The sequence below is a fragment of the Misgurnus anguillicaudatus genome, chromosome 10, assembly GCF_027580225.2.
Source record: "Misgurnus anguillicaudatus chromosome 10, ASM2758022v2, whole genome shotgun sequence".
Classification (NCBI taxonomy): Eukaryota; Metazoa; Chordata; class Actinopteri; order Cypriniformes; family Cobitidae; genus Misgurnus; species Misgurnus anguillicaudatus.
The window spans coordinates 4259335-4282804 of NC_073346.2; the positions used below are offsets into that span (position 1 = coordinate 4259335).

Sequence of the window (23470 nt, forward strand, 5' to 3'; positions counted from 1 at the left end):
AAGACAGAACAAGATATGACAATACACAGTCATATGGAAGGTGAATGGAAGGTGCTAAGAGTTATAATGATACTTACACTAATACTGAATGATAAAAGTAGGAGTAATAGAAACAATAAAGTGCAAACAGTGCATTCAGTCCTGAAAAGGAATTGAACTGTCATTAAGCAGCCAGGCGGCCGTGGGAAAGAAGCTCAGGCGATGCCGGGATTTTGCAGTTCTCGGGAGCCGAAGCCTTCTACCTGAAGGGAGCAGCTGAAACATGGTACAGCCTGGATGAGATGGGTCAGACATAATTTTTCTTGCCCTTCTCACAGCCCTGAGGTTGTGAAGGGATTCCAGAGAAGGTAGAGAGGTGTTGATCACTCTCTCTGCCGAGCGGATCACCCGCTGCAGCTTGGCCTTGTCCTTGGCTGCTGCAGCAGGGAACCATGTAATTATTGATTGTGTAATAATGGATTTAATGATGGCAGAGTAAAACCGGATTAATATTTAATAATGAAGTTTTGCAGCTGGCCTCCAGAATCCAGCTGTCTTCTCCAAGCATGACTTCCCAGGTTTCTGGCGTTGGGCCAGTGGCGCAATGGATAACGCGTCTGACTACGGATCAGAAGATTCTAGGTTCGACTCCTGGCTGGCTCGATCCTGTTTTTACTCCTTCCTCCCACACGTTGGGTGTCTGCTGTCCTGCGTCAACATGCCTCAGTAGAGCAGAGGACGCACACCAGGCTCTGATTGCTCAGATGGCGGAGCGCAGGACTGCAGGCAGGCAATTTAGCCGTCCAACCTTAGGTCGATGGGCCGGAGGCAGTGAAGCTTTGCCTCTTGGAGGTGCTGCGATCCTTGCCTTCGAAGCCAGCGTTGCGCATAACCCGGCCGGTGAAAAAGGCAAGCGCACGTCAAAAGAGCGTTCCCTGACCGGGAATCGAACCCGGGCCGCGGCGGTGAGAGCGCCGAATCCTAGCCACTAGACCACCAGGGAGGACACGCTGGCCTTCAGGCCGTGGATGCCTGGCACACTGTGCGGAAGGAAAACGGGGCTAAAGTCTCAAACTAGTCGACAAAAGGGCACCCTGCCCCGTGTGAGGCTCGAACTCACGACCTTCAGATTATGAGACTGACGCGCTGCCTAACTGCGCCAACGAGGCACGCCCAGACCGACGGCTCCTGGGTGGCCCCTTGCGTCTGGTTGCGTGGCATTTTGTGCGCCACCAGCGAGGAAACTCCTGCGAGGAGAGCACGACTGGGCTTCTTGCACTCTGGCTACCCACACTGAGGACCTTCTCGTTCTTAATATGTTACACGTACAGAAACAACTTCAAGGAGACACAGAGGGGCTATGTCATGCCCAGGATTCCTATCGTCTTTTAAATGGTGTCGAGAATGGCACGCCTGCCGTTGCTGGACGATCTTGGCGCACATGCTCTCAGGCTAGATAAAACCCATTATAAATAAACACTTACATTTGACACATTTGACACAGCTGACAGATTAATGGAATAACGTTACATATCCACAATGCAAAGTCCCAGTTATTCAGTGATCACGTGTTTGGCTCGTCTTTAGCCTCATTATCTAGTAGAAAAACTTAAATTGTGCTAAAGTTGAAAGACTGTCCTATGTAAGTTGGTGACGTGTTCCACGTATTAGAGTCTGTTAAAGTAAAAGCTCTGCGGCCATTGCCTGTGGCAGTAAACTGTACTTCGCACTCACCTCTTGAAGAATCTCTTGTTTGCCTTGTGTGCTCGAGACACAATGCCACCGGTTCTTTTAAGGATGTCGCCGCCGTATGGTTAACTGTTGTCTACATTAGAAGGCAACTGCGAACCATAAAAAGGCCCTGAGACGTACAGAGATGGCGCTTTTTCGCTAAATTGCAATGCCGGCGTCCATCCGCATTTGATCAAGTATTTTCATTGCGCGTTCAAGTAGAACGAGCAGGGTCTGAGAATGGCGATTCCTTTTTGTGACCCTGTTCTAAAACAGTATGATCAAGGGGGAAAGGATCATTGAATGCAAAACCACTTTGACAGCATCCGTTACAGGGCATATGGAGACGGGCTGCGTGTGCTTTTGGCAAATGAAAGGCTTCGGGCACATTGTTCCTCATTTCGAAAAATCCACATTCGTCACTATTTCAAGGCGTTTGTGAAGAAATAAATAAGAATTAAAGATGAGCTGCATGAAGGCAATAAAATCGTGAGTCATTCCAAAAGTTACACCGGCACATTCGCTGAGGAGCGCAATCGACTCGCTCGGGCCAGCTGGGGTGGTCAGGATGGCCGAGCGGTCTAAGGCGCTGCGTTCAGGTCGCAGTCTCCTCTGGAGGCGTGGGTTCGAATCCCACTTCTGACATTCTGTTGCCTTTGTTGTAGCCACCCGTGCTGTGTATCGCGCTTTCTTCCGAGGGAGCGTCCTTTTCAAAGACGCCAGGAGACAGGCACGCGGGGGACGACCCGGTTTCCCATTTTGGTAGAGATGAAGGTTCAAGGTTCAATTTATTGCAATATAGTGTCAAACACAATTGGAATTCTTTACAGCCAGTCACGCATGGATGTAATGTGGCAAACGAAACATTAAGACAGAACAAGATATGACAATACACAGTCATATGGAAGGTGAATGGAAGGTGCTAAGAGTAATAATGATACTTACACTAATACTGAATGATAAAAGTAGGAGTAATAGAAACAATAAAGTGCAAACAGTGCATTCAGTCCTGAAAAGGAATTGAACTGTCATTAAGCAGCCAGGCGGCCGTGGGAAAGAAGCTCAGGCGATGCCGGGATTTTGCAGTTCTCGGGAGCCGAAGCCTTCTACCTGAAGGGAGCAGCTGAAACATGGTACAGCCTGGATGAGATGGGTCAGACATAATTTTTCTTGCCCTTCTCACAGCCCTGAGGTTGTGAAGGGATTCCAGAGAAGGTAGAGAGGTGTTGATCACTCTCTCTGCCGAGCGGATCACCCGCTGCAGCTTGGCCTTGTCCTTGGCTGCTGCAGCAGGGAACCATGTAATTATTGATTGTGTAATAATGGATTTAATGATGGCAGAGTAAAACCGGATTAATATTTAATAATGAAGTTTTGCAGCTGGCCTCCAGAATCCAGCTGTCTTCTCCAAGCATGACTTCCCAGGTTTCTGGCGTTGGGCCAGTGGCGCAATGGATAACGCGTCTGACTACGGATCAGAAGATTCTAGGTTCGACTCCTGGCTGGCTCGATCCTGTTTTTACTCCTTCCTCCCACACGTTGGGTGTCTGCTGTCCTGCGTCAACATGCCTCAGTAGAGCAGAGGACGCACACCAGGCTCTGATTGCTCAGATGGCGGAGCGCAGGACTGCAGGCAGGCAATTTAGCCGTCCAACCTTAGGTCGATGGGCCGGAGGCAGTGAAGCTTTGCCTCTTGGAGGTGCTGCGATCCTTGCCTTCGAAGCCAGCGTTGCGCATAACCCGGCCGGTGAAAAAGGCAAGCGCACGTCAAAAGAGCGTTCCCTGACCGGGAATCGAACCCGGGCCGCGGCGGTGAGAGCGCCGAATCCTAGCCACTAGACCACCAGGGAGGACACGCTGGCCTTCAGGCCGTGGATGCCTGGCACACTGTGCGGAAGGAAAACGGGGCTAAAGTCTCAAACTAGTCGACAAAAGGGCACCCTGCCCCGTGTGAGGCTCGAACTCACGACCTTCAGATTATGAGACTGACGCGCTGCCTAACTGCGCCAACGAGGCACGCCCAGACCGACGGCTCCTGGGTGGCCCCTTGCGTCTGGTTGCGTGGCATTTTGTGCGCCACCAGCGAGGAAACTCCTGCGAGGAGAGCACGACTGGGCTTCTTGCACTCTGGCTACCCACACTGAGGACCTTCTCGTTCTTAATATGTTACACGTACAGAAACAACTTCAAGGAGACACAGAGGGGCTATGTCATGCCCAGGATTCCTATCGTCTTTTAAATGGTGTCGAGAATGGCACGCCTGCCGTTGCTGGACGATCTTGGCGCACATGCTCTCAGGCTAGATAAAACCCATTATAAATAAACACTTACATTTGACACATTTGACACAGCTGACAGATTAATGGAATAACGTTACATATCCACAATGCAAAGTCCCAGTTATTCAGTGATCACGTGTTTGGCTCGTCTTTAGCCTCATTATCTAGTAGAAAAACTTAAATTGTGCTAAAGTTGAAAGACTGTCCTATGTAAGTTGGTGACGTGTTCCACGTATTAGAGTCTGTTAAAGTAAAAGCTCTGCGGCCATTGCCTGTGGCAGTAAACTGTACTTCGCACTCACCTCTTGAAGAATCTCTTGTTTGCCTTGTGTGCTCGAGACACAATGCCACCGGTTCTTTTAAGGATGTCGCCGCCGTATGGTTAACTGTTGTCTACATTAGAAGGCAACTGCGAACCATAAAAAGGCCCTGAGACGTACAGAGATGGCGCTTTTTCGCTAAATTGCAATGCCGGCGTCCATCCGCATTTGATCAAGTATTTTCATTGCGCGTTCAAGTAGAACGAGCAGGGTCTGAGAATGGCGATTCCTTTTTGTGACCCTGTTCTAAAACAGTATGATCAAGGGGGAAAGGATCATTGAATGCAAAACCACTTTGACAGCATCCGTTACAGGGCATATGGAGACGGGCTGCGTGTGCTTTTGGCAAATGAAAGGCTTCGGGCACATTGTTCCTCATTTCGAAAAATCCACATTCGTCACTATTTCAAGGCGTTTGTGAAGAAATAAATAAGAATTAAAGATGAGCTGCATGAAGGCAATAAAATCGTGAGTCATTCCAAAAGTTACACCGGCACATTCGCTGAGGAGCGCAATCGACTCGCTCGGGCCAGCTGGGGTGGTCAGGATGGCCGAGCGGTCTAAGGCGCTGCGTTCAGGTCGCAGTCTCCTCTGGAGGCGTGGGTTCGAATCCCACTTCTGACATTCTGTTGCCTTTGTTGTAGCCACCCGTGCTGTGTATCGCGCTTTCTTCCGAGGGAGCGTCCTTTTCAAAGACGCCAGGAGACAGGCACGCGGGGGACGACCCGGTTTCCCATTTTGGTAGAGATGAAGGTTCAAGGTTCAATTTATTGCAATATAGTGTCAAACACAATTGGAATTCTTTACAGCCAGTCACGCATGGATGTAATGTGGCAAACGAAACATTAAGACAGAACAAGATATGACAATACACAGTCATATGGAAGGTGAATGGAAGGTGCTAAGAGTAATAATGATACTTACACTAATACTGAATGATAAAAGTAGGAGTAATAGAAACAATAAAGTGCAAACAGTGCATTCAGTCCTGAAAAGGAATTGAACTGTCATTAAGCAGCCAGGCGGCCGTGGGAAAGAAGCTCAGGCGATGCCGGGATTTTGCAGTTCTCGGGAGCCGAAGCCTTCTACCTGAAGGGAGCAGCTGAAACATGGTACAGCCTGGATGAGATGGGTCAGACATAATTTTTCTTGCCCTTCTCACAGCCCTGAGGTTGTGAAGGGATTCCAGAGAAGGTAGAGAGGTGTTGATCACTCTCTCTGCCGAGCGGATCACCCGCTGCAGCTTGGCCTTGTCCTTGGCTGCTGCAGCAGGGAACCATGTAATTATTGATTGTGTAATAATGGATTTAATGATGGCAGAGTAAAACCGGATTAATATTTAATAATGAAGTTTTGCAGCTGGCCTCCAGAATCCAGCTGTCTTCTCCAAGCATGACTTCCCAGGTTTCTGGCGTTGGGCCAGTGGCGCAATGGATAACGCGTCTGACTACGGATCAGAAGATTCTAGGTTCGACTCCTGGCTGGCTCGATCCTGTTTTTACTCCTTCCTCCCACACGTTGGGTGTCTGCTGTCCTGCGTCAACATGCCTCAGTAGAGCAGAGGACGCACACCAGGCTCTGATTGCTCAGATGGCGGAGCGCAGGACTGCAGGCAGGCAATTTAGCCGTCCAACCTTAGGTCGATGGGCCGGAGGCAGTGAAGCTTTGCCTCTTGGAGGTGCTGCGATCCTTGCCTTCGAAGCCAGCGTTGCGCATAACCCGGCCGGTGAAAAAGGCAAGCGCACGTCAAAAGAGCGTTCCCTGACCGGGAATCGAACCCGGGCCGCGGCGGTGAGAGCGCCGAATCCTAGCCACTAGACCACCAGGGAGGACACGCTGGCCTTCAGGCCGTGGATGCCTGGCACACTGTGCGGAAGGAAAACGGGGCTAAAGTCTCAAACTAGTCGACAAAAGGGCACCCTGCCCCGTGTGAGGCTCGAACTCACGACCTTCAGATTATGAGACTGACGCGCTGCCTAACTGCGCCAACGAGGCACGCCCAGACCGACGGCTCCTGGGTGGCCCCTTGCGTCTGGTTGCGTGGCATTTTGTGCGCCACCAGCGAGGAAACTCCTGCGAGGAGAGCACGACTGGGCTTCTTGCACTCTGGCTACCCACACTGAGGACCTTCTCGTTCTTAATATGTTACACGTACAGAAACAACTTCAAGGAGACACAGAGGGGCTATGTCATGCCCAGGATTCCTATCGTCTTTTAAATGGTGTCGAGAATGGCACGCCTGCCGTTGCTGGACGATCTTGGCGCACATGCTCTCAGGCTAGATAAAACCCATTATAAATAAACACTTACATTTGACACATTTGACACAGCTGACAGATTAATGGAATAACGTTACATATCCACAATGCAAAGTCCCAGTTATTCAGTGATCACGTGTTTGGCTCGTCTTTAGCCTCATTATCTAGTAGAAAAACTTAAATTGTGCTAAAGTTGAAAGACTGTCCTATGTAAGTTGGTGACGTGTTCCACGTATTAGAGTCTGTTAAAGTAAAAGCTCTGCGGCCATTGCCTGTGGCAGTAAACTGTACTTCGCACTCACCTCTTGAAGAATCTCTTGTTTGCCTTGTGTGCTCGAGACACAACGCCACCGGTTCTTTTAAGGATGTCGCCGCCGTATGGTTAACTGTTGTCTACATTAGAAGGCAACTGCGAACCATAAAAAGGCCCTGAGACGTACAGAGATGGCGCTTTTTCGCTAAATTGCAATGCCGGCGTCCATCCGCATTTGATCAAGTATTTTCATTGCGCGTTCAAGTAGAACGAGCAGGGTCTGAGAATGGCGATTCCGTTTTGTGACCCTGTTCTAAAACAGTATGATCAAGGGGGAAAGGATCATTGAATGCAAAACCACTTTGACAGCATCCGTTACAGGGCATATGGAGACGGGCTGCGTGTGCTTTTGGCAAATGAAAGGCTTCGGGCACATTGTTCCTCATTTCGAAAAATCCACATTCGTCACTATTTCAAGGCGTTTGTGAAGAAATAAATAAGAATTAAAGATGAGCTGCATGAAGGCAATAAAATCGTGAGTCATTCCAAAAGTTACACCGGCACATTCGCTGAGGAGCGCAATCGACTCGCTCGGGCCAGCTGGGGTGGTCAGGATGGCCGAGCGGTCTAAGGCGCTGCGTTCAGGTCGCAGTCTCCTCTGGAGGCGTGGGTTCGAATCCCACTTCTGACATTCTGTTGCCTTTGTTGTAGCCACCCGTGCTGTGTATCGCGCTTTCTTCCGAGGGAGCGTCCTTTTCAAAGACGCCAGGAGACAGGCACGCGGGGGACGACCCGGTTTCCCATTTTGGTAGAGATGAAGGTTCAAGGTTCAATTTATTGCAATATAGTGTCAAACACAATTGGAATTCTTTACAGCCAGTCACGCATGGATGTAATGTGGCAAACGAAACATTAAGACAGAACAAGATATGACAATACACAGTCATATGGAAGGTGAATGGAAGGTGCTAAGAGTAATAATGATACTTACACTAATACTGAATGATAAAAGTAGGAGTAATAGAAACAATAAAGTGCAAACAGTGCATTCAGTCCTGAAAAGGAATTGAACTGTCATTAAGCAGCCAGGCGGCCGTGGGAAAGAAGCTCAGGCGATGCCGGGATTTTGCAGTTCTCGGGAGCCGAAGCCTTCTACCTGAAGGGAGCAGCTGAAACATGGTACAGCCTGGATGAGATGGGTCAGACATAATTTTTCTTGCCCTTCTCACAGCCCTGAGGTTGTGAAGGGATTCCAGAGAAGGTAGAGAGGTGTTGATCACTCTCTCTGCCGAGCGGATCACCCGCTGCAGCTTGGCCTTGTCCTTGGCTGCTGCAGCAGGGAACCATGTAATTATTGATTGTGTAATAATGGATTTAATGATGGCAGAGTAAAACCGGATTAATATTTAATAATGAAGTTTTGCAGCTGGCCTCCAGAATCCAGCTGTCTTCTCCAAGCATGACTTCCCTGGTTTCTGGCGTTGTGCCAGTGGCGCAATGGATAACGCGTCTGACTACGGATTAGAAGATTCTAGGTTCGACTCCTGGCTGGCTCGATCCTGTTTTTACTCCTTCCTCCCACACGTTGGGTGTCTGCTGTCCTGCGTCAACATGCCTCAGTAGAGCAGAGGACGCACACCAGGCTCTGATTGCTCAGATGGCGGAGCGCAGGACTGCAGGCAGGCAATTTAGCCGTCCAACCTTAGGTCGATGGGCCGGAGGCAGTGAAGCTTTGCCTCTTGGAGGTGCTGCGATCCTTGCCTTCGAAGCCAGCGTTGCGCATAACCCGGCCGGTGAAAAAGGCAAGCGCACGTCAAAAGAGCGTTCCGTGACCGTGAATCGAACCCGGGCCGCGGCGGTGAGAGCGCCGAATCCTAGCCACTAGACCACCAGGGAGGACACGCTGGCCTTCAGGCCGTGGATGCCTGGCACACTGTGCGGAAGGAAAACGGGGCTAAAGTCTCAAACTAGTCGACAAAAGAGCACCCTGCCCCGTGTGAGGCTCGAACTCACGACCTTCAGATTATGAGACTGACGCGCTGCCTAACTGCGCCAACGAGGCACGCCCAGACCGACGGCTCCTGGGAGGCCCCTTGCGTCTGGTTGCGTGGCATTTTGTGCGCCACCAGCGAGGAAACTCCTGCGAGGAGAGCACGACTGGGCTTCTTGCACTCTGGCTACCCACACTGAGGACCTTCTCGTTCTTAATATGTTACACGTACAGAAACAACTTCAAGGAGACACAGAGGGGCTATGTCATGCCCAGGATTCCTATCGTCTTTTAAATGGTGTCGAGAATGGCACGCCTGCCGTTGCTGGACGATCTTGGCGCACATGCTCTCAGGCTAGATAAAACCCATTATAAATAAACACTTACATTTGACACATTTGACACAGCTGACAGATTAATGGAATAACGTTACATATCCACAATGCAAAGTCCCAGTTATTCAGTGATCACGTGTTTGGCTCGTCTTTAGCCTCATTATCTAGTAGAAAAACTTAAATTGTGCTAAAGTTGAAAGACTGTCCTATGTAAGTTGGTGACGTGTTCCACGTATTAGAGTCTGTTAAAGTAAAAGCTCTGCGGCCATTGCCTGTGGCAGTAAACTGTACTTCGCACTCACCTCTTGAAGAATCTCTTGTTTGCCTTGTGTGCTCGAGACACAATGCCACCGGTTCTTTTAAGGATGTCGCCGCCGTATGGTTAACTGTTGTCTACATTAGAAGGCAACTGCGAACCATAAAAAGGCCCTGAGACGTACAGAGATGGCGCTTTTTCGCTAAATTGCAATGCCGGCGTCCATCCGCATTTGATCAAGTATTTTCATTGCGCGTTCAAGTAGAACGAGCAGGGTCTGAGAATGGCGATTCCTTTTTGTGACCCTGTTCTAAAACAGTATGATCAGGCGGGAAAGGATCATTGAATGCAAAACCACTTTGACAGCATCCGTTACAGGGCATATGGAGACGGGCTGCGTGTGCTTTTGGCAAATGAAAGGCTTCGGGCACATTGTTCCTCATTTCGAAAAATCCACATTCGTCACTATTTCAAGGCGTTTGTGAAGAAATAAATAAGAATTAAAGATGAGCTGCATGAAGGCAATAAAATCGTGAGTCATTCCAAAAGTTACACCGGCACATTCGCTGAGGAGCGCAATCGACTCGCTCGGGCCAGCTGGGGTGGTCAGGATGGCCGAGCGGTCTAAGGCGCTGCGTTCAGGTCGCAGTCTCCTCTGGAGGCGTGGGTTCGAATCCCACTTCTGACATTCTGTTGCCTTTGTTGTAGCCACCCGTGCTGTGTATCGCGCTTTCTTCCGAGGGAGCGTCCTTTTCAAAGACGCCAGGAGACAGGCACGCGGGGGACGACCCGGTTTCCCATTTTGGTAGAGATGAAGGTTCAAGGTTCAATTTATTGCAATATAGTGTCAAACACAATTGGAATTCTTTACAGCCAGTCACGCATGGATGTAATGTGGCAAACGAAACATTAAGACAGAACAAGATATGACAATACACAGTCATATGGAAGGTGAATGGAAGGTGCTAAGAGTAATAATGATACTTACACTAATACTGAATGATAAAAGTAGGAGTAATAGAAACAATAAAGTGCAAACAGTGCATTCAGTCCTGAAAAGGAATTGAACTGTCATTAAGCAGCCAGGCGGCCGTGGGAAAGAAGCTCAGGCGATGCCGGGATTTTGCAGTTCTCGGGAGCCGAAGCCTTCTACCTGAAGGGAGCAGCTGAAACATGGTACAGCCTGGATGAGATGGGTCAGACATAATTTTTCTTGCCCTTCTCACAGCCCTGAGGTTGTGAAGGGATTCCAGAGAAGGTAGAGAGGTGTTGATCACTCTCTCTGCCGAGCGGATCACCCGCTGCAGCTTGGCCTTGTCCTTGGCTGCTGCAGCAGGGAACCATGTAATTATTGATTGTGTAATAATGGATTTAATGATGGCAGAGTAAAACCGGATTAATATTTAATAATGAAGTTTTGCAGCTGGCCTCCAGAATCCAGCTGTCTTCTCCAAGCATGACTTCCCTGGTTTCTGGCGTTGTGCCAGTGGCGCAATGGATAACGCGTCTGACTACGGATTAGAAGATTCTAGGTTCGACTCCTGGCTGGCTCGATCCTGTTTTTACTCCTTCCTCCCACACGTTGGGTGTCTGCTGTCCTGCGTCAACATGCCTCAGTAGAGCAGAGGACGCACACCAGGCTCTGATTGCTCAGATGGCGGAGCGCAGGACTGCAGGCAGGCAATTTAGCCGTCCAACCTTAGGTCGATGGGCCGGAGGCAGTGAAGCTTTGCCTCTTGGAGGTGCTGCGATCCTTGCCTTCGAAGCCAGCGTTGCGCATAACCCGGCCGGTGAAAAAGGTAAGGGAATTTAGGGGGTTGGTGGGATTTTCGCCCATTCAAATAAATTGCCATTGTCTACATAGTGGGTCCGTTGGCTTGCTCCCCTTTCGTGGTCACCCGTTTGCCCTTTAACTCGATGACTACGTGTCACTTTGCCCTTACTCGCCAGGAAGGACCCCAAGACCCCCACTATTGGCAAAATGGACACCACCAGGGGCACCCTTGAGCCGTGGGCTACGTAGTGGCAGACCACCAAGCCCTTTTTGTGTCCGTGGGGGCTTTATTTGCATTGGGGGTCCTGTCTGCCTGCCCACCAAAGCATTATTTTACCCACTTACCTATTATTGTTGTTCATTGAGGCCGTAAAAGCCCTATTATGCCCAGATGCCAATTAAATCTTCTTCATAGTCTTCCTCATCGCCCACAGAGCCACTATAATGCCCCCTTACCCATTAGTGTCCCTCAGACAGACCACCAAGCCCTTATTTGTCCACGGGGGCTTTTTTTGCATTGGGGGTCTCCCCCCCCTGCCCGCCAAAGCATTATTTTACCCACTTACCTATTATTGTTGTTCATTGAGGCCGTAAAAGCCCTATTATGCCCAGATGCCAATTAAACCTTCATCATAGTCTTCCTCGTCGCCCACAGAGCCACTATAATGCCCACTGACCCATTAGTAGTCTTCATCATTCCCACAGAGCAAGTGTTCCACCCTGCTGCCATTTAAGCTTACCCGGCGGCCTGTGCGACGGCGCGGGGCGCCCGTTTCGGCGACGACCGCGGGGCCTGTACAAAAATAACATTGATTTAATGGGAAACTGTTCGATCTCCCGTACGCCGCGGGAACTTCACCAGGGGCCGAGACTTTGCTTTACGCGACGTGCCGAGCCTCGGCTTTTGTCGCCACGGAGCACGGGCGTCTGGGTCTATCCACGGCCAAGTTTGGCAGGAGCCCGCCTCGTGGCCGAACGCCTCCGGCGGGTCGTTCGGAGGCCCGAAACGTACCCGTGCGTCCGTTTTCGGACCCCGGGAAGCCTCCGGGACGGAGCGGTGCTCCCGTTCCGATGACGACCGCGGGGCCAGTACAAAAATAACATTGATTTAATGGGAAACTGTTCGATCTCCCGTACGCCCTGGGAACGTGCCCCGTGTTCGGGACTTTGCTCTACGTGACGTGCGGAACATCGTCTCTCGTCGCCCCGGGGCACGGGCCTCTGGGTCTTTCTGGGGCCAAGTTTGGCAGGACGCGGCCCTGGATCCGAACGCCCCCGGACGGTCGTTCGAGGGCCCGAACGTTACCTCTGAGTCCGTTTTCGGTGCCCGGGAAGGCTCCCGGGGCAGCATGACAAATGAAAACTTGTGAAAATGGCGAACAAGTGTAAATGGCGATCGGGCACAATAGCGACTTAACGGACACGGCAAGGAAAAGTCCGACGGTCTCGATCTTTTGGTATGTCACGCGGGGAGCGAGGAAGGGTCGGCGCGTGAGGTTCCTCACTCCCGCGTGATTCGAAAGCGCGCGACCCTCCGATTCGGAGCCTCGTCGAAAGGGTCTAGGCGCGTAAGAGCACAAGACAGCTTTGAAGAGGTTTTTTGCCTAAAATGTCGCAACATCCCCTTTTCGGCACCTGCCGTCAATATGTCGCCCGGTGACCCGGGACGTGCCGAGTCGTGCGATTTGGGGCCTGCGGAACCTTCCCGGAAAAAGGTCGCGTTCAATTTACGGCCATTCTTTTCCGTAGCGGTTACGCTGACGCGCTCCGATCGTTACGATTTTTTAGTATGTTTATCGTCAATGGTCCCTGATGCGCCCCATGCGACGGCGTTATCCTGCGACCTTGTTTAGGCGCCGCTATGGCCGAAAAGATTGGCAAAGACCGCGAAGGCATACTGCGATAAATCGGAGTCGGGCGATCTCCCGCGCGGGGCGAGAAAGGACGCTCGACTCCGAAACTCCCGGCTCCCGTAACGTGGCACGCCAACCGTCCACGTGTCAAAATTGCATCGGTGCGGGGTTCACCCGAGCCGAGTTGCCAACCCTAGCCCTAACCCTAGTTTTAAGTCCACTTCCAATTTATCCTTTTGTTCTTTTTGTGGCCTACTCATTTTGAAAAATGCATTGTTTAATGGGGGAATGGGACAGCTCCCGTACGGGTCCGCTTGGTGGTACTTGTACGAAATCGCAGGAGCCGGCACGTCACCGGCCTGCGGTGCGGCACCCGAAACGGTTAAGCTCTAAAATCAATTGCAATTTAACATAGAAATCAGATTTTTGGTGAAAATGCAATTTTGGCAGAGTCCATGCATGGCAAAAATGAGGAGTTTTTTGGGGAGGTTTCTGAAACCAGCCTTGCGACGCACGCATTTGTGCTTCAGGGGTATGAATCGGGGGACCCGGGGGCCTGACGGTGTTCATTTTTGGGGTCCTGGGGACTTTCTAAGGCCTTGCGGGGAAATGCCCGTGTTCAGTTTATGCCCGTTCATCTTTTTTGTGGCCTACTCCAATGGCACTCAATTCATTTCAATGGCATTTTATTCCGATTGCGCGTGGGCGGTGCCCCGTGCGGCTCAGGGGGGTTCTGTCAGGCCGAGCTCGACGTATGAGTACCGCCTCTGTCCCGGCATGCGACGGACATAGTTTGGGGTGTGTTTATTGCGATTGGTTGCATGGACTAAATTGCGATCGGGCAGAATAGCGGCGTAACCGACGCGATGAGGAAAAGTCCGATTGGCCTGAACTTTCAGTATGATGCACGGCTGGCGAGGCGCTGTCGGTGCGCGACGTTCCGCAGTCCCGCGTGATTCGGAACCGCATGTCGTTCCGTTTCGGAGCCTCGTCGAAAGGGTCTAGGCGCGTAAGAGCACAAGACAGCTTTGAAGAGGTTTTTTGCCTAAAATGTCGCAAGATTCCCTTTTCGGCACCCGGTGTCAATATGTCGCCCGGTGACCCGGGACGTGCCGAGTCATGCGATTTGGGGCCTGCGGAACCTTCCTGGAAAAAGGTCGCGTTCAATTTACGGCCATTCTTTTCCATAGCGGTTACGCTGACGCGCTCCAATCGTTACGATTTTTTAGTATGTTTATCGTCAATGGTCCCTGATGCGCCCCATGCGACGGCGTTATCCTGCGACCTTGTTTAGGCGCCGCTATGGCCGAAAAGATTGGCAAAGACCGCGAAGGCATACTGCGATAAATCGGAGTCGGGCGATCTCCCGCGCGGGGCGAGAAAGGACGCTCGACTCCGAAACTCCCGGCTCCCGTAACGTGGCACGCCACCGTCCACGTGTCAAAATTGCATCGGTGCGGGGTTCACCCGAGCCGAGTTGCCAAACCTAGCCCTAACCCTAGTTTTAAGTCCACGTCCAACTCGGAAAACACCAACTCGGCCAAAGAAGGTCGTAGAGACGTGGGGTTGGTGTCGTTTGAAAGCTCTCTCTGTCCCCTTTAAAACGCCCCCACCCCCATGTCTCTGGGACCTCCCCTTCCTGAGATATAAGAAATGAACTTATATATTAAAATGCCCGTTGCTCCGCCCCCAAGAGGGCCACGTCCTTGACCTTGGGCTTGTTGGAAAGGTCTGGTTCGGGCCTTTCCAACGAATCCAAAGGTAAGTCTCTACGACCTTCCTAGGCCAAGCAAAAGAGCCCTAAACTTTAGTCTATTTCGCCTGTTTCACACACAAAAAAAAAACACTAAGTCCAAGCCTTTTTCACCCATTTTCAAGAACCCGTAGCTCCGCACCCGAGAGGGCCACGTCCTTGACCTTAGAGTTGTTGGAAAGGTCTGGTTCGGGCCTTTCCAACAAATCCAAACGTATGTCTCTCCGACCTTCCTCGGCCGAGAAAATGAGCTCTGAATACAAGCGTTTTTCACAAATTTCCTAAAGTGGCAAACGTCAACTCGGCCAAGGAACTTCCTAGAGACGTAACCCTAACCTTCACATTTAAGAGTCTCAGATGTTGAAGCATGTGTTTGCAGTCTCACTCTTGTCTTTTACACCATCTGTTGTAGGCCTTGCATCCATGTGAGCTGACTTTGACCTTTGGCCTTTGCATTGTAACTATGTGCTTGTGTGTTTTGGAGGTTTCATTCACATTTAAGAGTCTCAGATGTTGAAGCATGTGTTTGCAGTCTCACTCTTGTCTTTTACACCATCTGTTGTAGGCCTTGCATCCATGTGAGCTGACTTTGACCTTTGGCCTTTGCATTGTATCTATGTGCTTGTGAGTTTTGCAGGTTTCATTCAAATGTAACACTCTCAGATGTTGAAGCATGTGTGTTTGCAGTCTCACTCTTGTCTTTTACACCATCTGTTGTAGGCCTTGCATCCATGTGAGCTGACTTTGACCTTTGGCCTTTGCATTGTATCTATGTGCTTGTGAGTTTTGCAGGTTTCATTCACATTTAACACTCTCAGATGTTGAAGCATGTGTGTTTGCAGTCTCACTCTTGTCTTTTACACCATCTGTTGTAGGCCTTGCATCCATGTGAGCTGACTTTGACCTTTGGCCTTTGCATTGTATCTGTGCTTGTGAGTTTTGGAGGTTTCATTCACATTTAACCCTCTCAGATGTTGAAGCATGTGTCTTTGCAGTCTCACTCTTGTCTTTTACACCATCTGTTGTAGGCCTTGCATCCATGTGAGCTGACTTTGACCTTTGGCCTTTGCATTGTATCTATGTGCTTGTGAGTTTTGCAGGTTTCATTTAAATGTAACACTCTCAGATGTTGAAGCATGTGTGTTTGCAGTCTCACTTTTGTCTTTTACACCATGTGTTGTAGGCCTTGCATCCATGTGAGCTGACTTTGACCTTTGGCCTTTGCATTGTAACTATGTGCTTGTGAGTTTTGCAGGTTTCATTCACATTTAACACTCTCAGATGTTAAAGCATGTGTGTTTGCAGTCTCACTTTTGTCTTTTACACCATCTGTTGTAGGCCTTGCATCCATGTGAGCTGACTTTGACCTTTGGCCTTTGCATTGTATCTATGTGCTTGTGAGTTTTGCAGGTTTCATTCAAATGTAACACTCTCAGATGTTGAAGCATGTGTGTTTGCAGTCTCACTTTTGTCTTTTACACCATCTGTTGTAGGCCTTGCATCCATGTGAGCTGACTTTGACCTTTGGCCTTTGCATTGTATCTATGTGCTTGTGAGTTTTGGAGGTTTCATTCACATTTAACACTCTCAGATGTTGAAGCATGTGTCTTTGCAGTCTCACTCTTGTCTTTTACACCATCTGTTGTAGGCCTTGCATCCATGTGAGCTGACTTTGACCTTTGGCCTTTGCATTGTATCTATGTGCTTGTGAGTTTTGCAGGTTTCATTCAAATGTAACACTCTCAGATGTTGAAGCATGTGTGTTTGCAGTCTCACTTTTGTCTTTTACACCATGTGTTGTAGGCCTTGCATCCATGTGAGCTTACTTTGACCTCTGGCCTTTGCATTGTACCTATGTGCTTGTGTCTTTTGCATGTGCCATCCACATTTAACACTCTCAGATGTTGAAGCATGTGGGTTTGCAGTCTCACTTTTGTCTTTTACACCATCTGTTGTAGGCCTTGCATCCATCTGAGCTGACTTTGACCTGTGGCCTTTGCATTGTACCTATGTGCTTGTGTGTTTTGCAGGTTTTATTCACATTTAACACTCTCAGATGTTAATGCATGTGGGTTTGCAGTCTCACCTTTGTATTTTACAGCATCAGTGGCAGGCCTGCATCCATATGAGCTGACTTTGACCTCTGGCCTTTGCATTGTAACTATGTGCTTGTGAGCTGAATTTCACCTTTTAGCTGTGCATTTTTAAGGCAGACGCATCTACACTGTCCTTGTACTGCTTTTACATGCTTAATTGACCATGTCAAGTGATTTCCTTTCTCTTTTGTTTTCTTTACCAGACACCTAAATCTGAGTGCCCTTTGTGCCACAAGCAGATAGTTAATTTCAAGCAGCACCTGCAGGTGACACATTATATTAAAAACCTGGAGGAGCGCCAGTTGTGGCAAAAGTTGGCAAGGGGCAGGGTTGTCCTTGGTGGACAAACCTGCCCCTTGTGCAACCACTTTTACAAGTGTTTCGAAGCCCATGTAAAGAAACGCCACGAAGATGTGTCCGTAAGTAATTTGTGTTAGACATTTACTTAATTCTTTGTGCTCAATGAAACTGTTACTCAACAAGGTTATTTTTTTCTTTTTCAGAGCGATGAGAAGAACAATATAATCAAGCAGAAGAAGTGGGAGGTCACCATGAGGGCCTTGGCGGAGCTGGCATCCAGCAAACCTGCTATCCCCCTGGTGACCTTGGTGGAGCTGCAGGAAAGTGGAAGTAGGTCCTAGTTTTTTACTGATGTCTTAATGCTGCTCCACAACTCTCCTATCACATGCAATTGAACTGATCTGTTTCTCTCTTGCTTTTCCAGTTGAGCGAAATGATGCCTCCGCTGCCTCCGCTGCCTCCACCACTCCATCTCCCCCCCCAAGTGAAATCCCTGCCACGCCTAATGTCACCTCCCCACCTGACACCTTTTCCCTCAGCCCCGCAGTCACCTCCCCACCTGCCACCTTTTCCCTCAGCCCCACTGTCACCCCCCCCCCCTGCCACCTCAACTAGCCCTGATTTCCCCATGTCTTTCTCCCCCTTCCCTGAATTCCTTCCCACCTTCTCGCCTCCTCCTCCAACCCCCCCCTTTAACCCAGACTTCAACTTGTCACCATGTGACTATTATATGGAAAGAACCCCCTCCCCTATAACAAGGGAGGAGGCTGATCTGATCGAGGAGCTGTTGGGTAAGTCTTACGTGACAAGTGTAATCTTAGTGAGGGTACAATGTTCCAAAAATTAAACCATTGCTTTGTTTTATTGAAGGAATTTCTTGTGATGTGGGGAGGATCGAGGAGCAACCACGTAGGTGTTCAATTGTGGACTCTGTGTTTATGCTGCATGAAGAATTCAGTTGCATAACCAAATTTTCTTCTTCCTTTCAGAACAAGACATGGCGACAGAAATAGAGAAAACTTTAGGTTTTAGTTTTTTAAAAGATCTCGAATTTTAATTTAATTAATTTAATAAAATGTATTTTAATCTGTGTTTTTTAATTGTAAATAGTTTTTAATATTGTTATGTTCTTATTTTTATGTTCTTGTTTTATTAATTATTCATTCTTGTTTTAGTGTTAATCTTAATTAAATTTTGTAAATAGTTTTTATATTGTAATAATTTTTATAATCAAATTAAATAAAATGAAATTTTATCAAATTGATTTTTTTTAAACAAATAAATAAATAAGAGTTCTTTTTGAAAGCCTTGTCTCATTCATAGAACTATCATTTAAGTGATAAGTAATCTGCATATATATATATATAGTGTGTGTGTGTATACAACCATATAATAATTATGTAACAACTATTAATATATCGCCATTTGCCAGAATAGTGGTTATAAATTGCAAGTGGGTAAAATAAACTGTCAGTGGACAACATAACTTGGGGCCCCAAGGGGGCCAAGCCCAGGGGCCAAAAGATGTTTTCCTCAATTGCAGACAAAGTAATTGGGGCACACAGTGGGTTTGGAGTAATTTGGCACTTGGGGCCCCCAGAGCCTGGGGCCCTTCATGTCATTTGGCCCCCAGGGGCCCTCAAGAGCCATAAATGGCAGATGGGCAGTTTAATGGGCTAATGGGCAGAATAGTGGGCAAATGGCCAATGCATAAATTGGCAGTGGGCAAAATAAACTGACAGTGAGCAACATATCTTGGGGCCCCAAGGGGGCCAAGCCCAGGGGCCAAAAGTTGTTTTCCTCAATGACAGACAAAGCAATTGGGCACCCGGTGGGCCTGCAACACTTTGGCACTTGGGGCCCCCAGAGCTTAGGGCCCTCTTGGTCATTTGGCCCCCAGGGGCCCTCAGAGCCATAAATGGCAGATGGGCAGAAAAGTGGGCAAATGGTCAGTGCATAAGTTGGCAGTGGGCAAAATAAACTGTCGGTGGGCAACATAACTTGGGGCCCCAAGGGGGCCAAGCCCAGGGGCCAAAAGTTGTTTTCCTCAATGACAGACAAAGCAATTGGGCACCCGGTGGGCCTGCAACACTTTGGCACTTGGGGCCCCCAGAGCTTAGGGCCCTCTTGGTCATTTGGCCCCCAGGGGCCCTCAGAGCCATAAATGGCAGATGGGCAGAAAAGTGGGCAAATGGTCAATGCATAAGTTGGCAAGTGGGCAAATTAAACTGTCGGTGGGCAACATAACTTGGGGCCCCAAGGGGGCCAAGCCAGGGGCCAAAAGATGTTTTCCTCAATTGCAGACAAAGTTATTGGGGCACCCAGTGGATTTGGAGTAATTTAACACTTGGGGCCCCCAGAGCCTGGGGCCCTTTGTGTCATTTGGCCCCCAGGGGCCCTCAAGAGCCATAAATGGCAGATGGGCAGTTTAATTGGCTAATGGGCAGAATAGTGGGCAAATGGCCAATGCATAAATTGGCAGTGGGCAAAATATACTGACAGTGGGCAACATAACTTGGGGCCCCAAGGGGGCCAAGCCCAGGGGCCAAAAGTTGTTTTCCTCAATGACAGACAAAGCAATTGGGCACCCGGTGGGCCTGCAACACTTTGGCACTTGGGGCCCCCAGAGCTTAGGGCCCTCTTGGTCATTTGGCCCCCAGGGGCCCTCAGAGCCATAAATGGCAGATGGGCAGAAAAGTGGGCAAATGGTCAATGCATAAGTTGGCAGTGGGCAAAATAAACTGTCGGTGGGCAACATAACTTGGGGCCCCAAGGGGGCCAAGCCCAGGGGCCAAAATTCGTTTTCCTCAATGACAGACAAAGCAATTGGGCACCCGGTGGGCCTGCAACACTTTGGCACTTGGGGCCCCCAGAGCTTAGGGCCCTCTTGGTCATTTGGCCCCCAGGGGCCCTCAGAGCCATAAATGGCAGATGGGCAGAAAAGTGGGCAAATGGTCAATGCATAGTTGGCAGTGGGCAAAATAAACTGTCGGTGGGCAACATAACTTGGGGCCCCAAGGGGGCCAAGCCCAGGGGCCAAAATTCGTTTTCCTCAATGACAGACAAAGCAATTGGGCACCCGGTGGGCCTGCAACACTTTGGCACTTGGGGCCCCCAGAGCTTAGGGCCCTCTTGGTCATTTGGCCCCCAGGGGCCCTCAGAGCCATAAATGGCAGATGGGCAGAAAAGTGGGCAAATGGTCAATGCATATGTTGGCAGTGGGCAAAATAAACTGTCGGTGGGCAACATAACTTGGGGCCCCAAGGGGGCCAAGCCAGGGGCCAAAAGATGTTTTCCTCAATTGCAGACAAAGTTATTGGGGCACCCAGTGGATTTGGAGTAATTTAACACTTGGGGCCCCCAGAGCCTGGGGCCCTTTGTGTCATTTGGCCCCCAGGGGCCCTCAAGAGCCATAAATGGCAGATGGGCAGTTTAATTGGCTAATGGGCAGAATAGTGGGCAAATGGCCAATGCATAAATTGGCAGTGGGCAAAATATACTGACAGTGGGCAACATAACTTGGGGCCCCAAGGGGGCCAAGCCCAGGGGCCAAAAGTTGTTTTCCTCAATGACAGACAAAGCAATTGGGCACCCGGTGGGCCTGCAACACTTTGGCACTTGGGGCCCCCAGAGCTTAGGGCCCTCTTGGTCATTTGGCCCCCAGGGGCCCTCAGAGCCATAAATGGCAGATGGGCAGAAAAGTGGGCAAATGGTCAATGCATAAGTTGGCAGTGGGCAAAATAAACTGTCGGTGGGCAACATAACTTGGGGCCCCAAGGGGGCCAAGCCCAGGGGCCAAAATTCGTTTTCCTCAATGACAGACAAAGCAATTGGGCACCCGGTGGGCCTGCAACACTTTGGCACTTGGGGCCCCCAGAGCTTAGGGCCCTCTTGGTCATTTGGCCCCCAGGGGCCCTCAGAGCCATAAATGGCAGATGGGCAGAAAAGTGGGCAAATGGTCAATGCATAAGTTGGCAGTGGGCAAAATAAACTGTCGGTGGGCAACATAACTTGGGGCCCCAAGGGGGCCAAGCCCAGGGGCCAAAATTCGTTTTCCTCAATGACAGACAAAGCAATTGGGCACCCGGTGGGCCTGCAACACTTTGGCACTTGGGGCCCCCAGAGCTTAGGGCCCTCTTGGTCATTTGGCCCCCAGGGGCCCTCAGAGCCATAAATGGCAGATGGGCAGAAAAGTGGGCAAATGGTCAATGCATATGTTGGCAGTGGGCAAATTAAACTGTCGGTGGGCAACATAACTTGGGGCCCCAAGGGGGCCAAGCCAGGGGCCAAAAGATGTTTTCCTCAATTGCAGACAAAGTTATTGGGGCACCCAGTGGATTTGGAGTAATTTAACACTTGGGGCCCCCAGAGCCTGGGGCCCTTTGTGTCATTTGGCCCCCAGGGGCCCTCAAGAGCCATAAATGGCAGATGGGCAGTTTAATTGGCTAATGGGCAGAATAGTGGGCAAATGGCCAATGCATAAATTGGCAGTGGGCAAAATATACTGACAGTGGGCAACATAACTTGGGGCCCCAAGGGGGCCAAGCCCAGGGGCCAAAAGTTGTTTTCCTCAATGACAGACAAAGCAATTGGGCACCCGGTGGGCCTGCAACACTTTGGCACTTGGGGCCCCCAGAGCTTAGGGCCCTCTTGGTCATTTGGCCCCCAGGGGCCCTCAGAGCCATAAATGGCAGATGGGCAGAAAAGTGGGCAAATGGTCAATGCATATGTTGGCAGTGGGCAAAATAAACTGTCGGTGGGCAACATAACTTGGGGCCCCAAGGGGGCCAAGCCCAGGGGCCAAAAGATGTTTTCCTCAATTGCAGACAAAGTAATTGGGGCACCAGTGGGCTTGGAGTAATTTGGCACTTGGGGCCCCCAGAGCCTGGGGCCCTTCGTGTCATTTGGCCCCCAGGGGCCCTCTGAGCCATAAATGGCAGATGGGCAGTTTAATGGGCTAATGGGCAGAATAGTGGGCAAATGGTCAATGCATAAATTGGCAGTGGGCAAAATAAACTGACAGTGGGCAACATAACTTGGGGCCCCAAGGGGGCCAAGCCCAGGGGCCAAAAGTTGTTTTCCTCAATGACAGACAAAGCAATTGGGCACCCGGTGGGCCTGCAACACTTTGGCACTTGGGGCCCCCAGAGCTTAGGGCCCTCTTGGTCATTTGGCCCCCAGGGGCCCTCAGAGCCATAAATGGCAGATGGGCAGAAAAGTGGGCAAATGGTCAATGCATAAGTTGGCAGTGGGCAAAATAAACTGTCGGTGGGCAACATAACTTGGGGCCCCAAGGGGGCCAAGCCCAGGGGCCAAAATTCGTTTTCCTCAATGACAGACAAAGCAATTGGGCACCCGGTGGGCCTGCAACACTTTGGCACTTGGGGCCCCCAGAGCTTAGGGCCCTCTTGGTCATTTGGCCCCCAGGGGCCCTCAGAGCCATAAATGGCAGATGGGCAGAAAAGTGGGCAAATGGTCAATGCATAAGTTGGCAGTGGGCAAAATAAACTGTCGGTGGGCAACATAACTTGGGGCCCCAAGGGGGCCAAGCCCAGGGGCCAAAATTCGTTTTCCTCAATGACAGACAAAGCAATTGGGCACCCGGTGGGCCTGCAACACTTTGGCACTTGGGGCCCCCAGAGCTTAGGGCCCTCTTGGTCATTTGGCCCCCAGGGGCCCTCAGAGCCATAAATGGCAGATGGGCAAAAAAGTGGGCAAATGGTCAATGCATATGTTGGCAGTGGGCAAATTAAACTGTCGGTGGGCAACATAACTTGGGGCCCCAAGGGGGCCAAGCCAGGGGCCAAAAGATGTTTTCCTCAATTGCAGACAAAGTTATTGGGGCACCCAGTGGATTTGGAGTAATTTAACACTTGGGGCCCCCAGAGCCTGGGGCCCTTTGTGTCATTTGGCCCCCAGGGGCCCTCAAGAGCCATAAATGGCAGATGGGCAGTTTAATTGGCTAATGGGCAGAATAGTGGGCAAATGGCCAATGCATAAATTGGCAGTGGGCAAAATATACTGACAGTGGGCAACATAACTTGGGGCCCCAAGGGGGCCAAGCCCAGGGGCCAAAAGTTGTTTTCCTCAATGACAGACAAAGCAATTGGGCACCCGGTGGGCCTGCAACACTTTGGCACTTGGGGCCCCCAGAGCTTAGGGCCCTCTTGGTCATTTGGCCCCCAGGGGCCCTCAGAGCCATAAATGGCAGATGGGCAGAAAAGTGGGCAAATGGTCAATGCATATGTTGGCAGTGGGCAAAATAAACTGTCGGTGGGCAACATAACTTGGGG

The 23470-nt window shown here is 50.2% G+C and overlaps 14 non-coding genes across 14 annotated transcripts; 7 read left to right on the forward strand and 7 right to left on the reverse strand.

The window, feature by feature from the left end:
• The first annotated feature begins 569 nt into the window (after positions 1 to 569).
• On the forward strand, positions 570 to 642 carry trnar-acg (transfer RNA arginine (anticodon ACG)). Its single transcript has one exon. It is a non-coding gene; the product is annotated as a tRNA-Arg (tRNA).
• Positions 643 to 910: 268 nt separating this feature from the next.
• On the reverse strand, positions 911 to 982 carry trnae-cuc (transfer RNA glutamic acid (anticodon CUC)). The gene has a single exon. It is a non-coding gene; the product is annotated as a tRNA-Glu (tRNA).
• Positions 983 to 1074: 92 nt separating this feature from the next.
• trnam-cau (transfer RNA methionine (anticodon CAU)) lies at positions 1075 to 1148 on the reverse strand. Its single transcript has one exon. It is a non-coding gene; the product is annotated as a tRNA-Met (tRNA).
• A 1124-nt stretch (positions 1149 to 2272) lies between these two features.
• trnal-cag (transfer RNA leucine (anticodon CAG)) lies at positions 2273 to 2355 on the forward strand. The gene has a single exon. It is a non-coding gene; the product is annotated as a tRNA-Leu (tRNA).
• A 792-nt stretch (positions 2356 to 3147) lies between these two features.
• On the forward strand, positions 3148 to 3220 carry trnar-acg (transfer RNA arginine (anticodon ACG)). The gene has a single exon. It is a non-coding gene; the product is annotated as a tRNA-Arg (tRNA).
• Positions 3221 to 3488: 268 nt separating this feature from the next.
• trnae-cuc (transfer RNA glutamic acid (anticodon CUC)) lies at positions 3489 to 3560 on the reverse strand. Its single transcript has one exon. It is a non-coding gene; the product is annotated as a tRNA-Glu (tRNA).
• Positions 3561 to 3652: 92 nt separating this feature from the next.
• On the reverse strand, positions 3653 to 3726 carry trnam-cau (transfer RNA methionine (anticodon CAU)). Its single transcript has one exon. It is a non-coding gene; the product is annotated as a tRNA-Met (tRNA).
• A 1124-nt stretch (positions 3727 to 4850) lies between these two features.
• Positions 4851 to 4933, forward strand: trnal-cag (transfer RNA leucine (anticodon CAG)). The gene has a single exon. It is a non-coding gene; the product is annotated as a tRNA-Leu (tRNA).
• Positions 4934 to 5725: 792 nt separating this feature from the next.
• On the forward strand, positions 5726 to 5798 carry trnar-acg (transfer RNA arginine (anticodon ACG)). The gene has a single exon. It is a non-coding gene; the product is annotated as a tRNA-Arg (tRNA).
• Positions 5799 to 6066: 268 nt separating this feature from the next.
• trnae-cuc (transfer RNA glutamic acid (anticodon CUC)) lies at positions 6067 to 6138 on the reverse strand. The gene has a single exon. It is a non-coding gene; the product is annotated as a tRNA-Glu (tRNA).
• A 92-nt stretch (positions 6139 to 6230) lies between these two features.
• Positions 6231 to 6304, reverse strand: trnam-cau (transfer RNA methionine (anticodon CAU)). The gene has a single exon. It is a non-coding gene; the product is annotated as a tRNA-Met (tRNA).
• Positions 6305 to 7428: 1124 nt separating this feature from the next.
• Positions 7429 to 7511, forward strand: trnal-cag (transfer RNA leucine (anticodon CAG)). Its single transcript has one exon. It is a non-coding gene; the product is annotated as a tRNA-Leu (tRNA).
• Positions 7512 to 8808: 1297 nt separating this feature from the next.
• trnam-cau (transfer RNA methionine (anticodon CAU)) lies at positions 8809 to 8882 on the reverse strand. Its single transcript has one exon. It is a non-coding gene; the product is annotated as a tRNA-Met (tRNA).
• Positions 8883 to 10006: 1124 nt separating this feature from the next.
• Positions 10007 to 10089, forward strand: trnal-cag (transfer RNA leucine (anticodon CAG)). The gene has a single exon. It is a non-coding gene; the product is annotated as a tRNA-Leu (tRNA).
• Positions 10090 to 23470: the final 13381 nt, after the last annotated feature.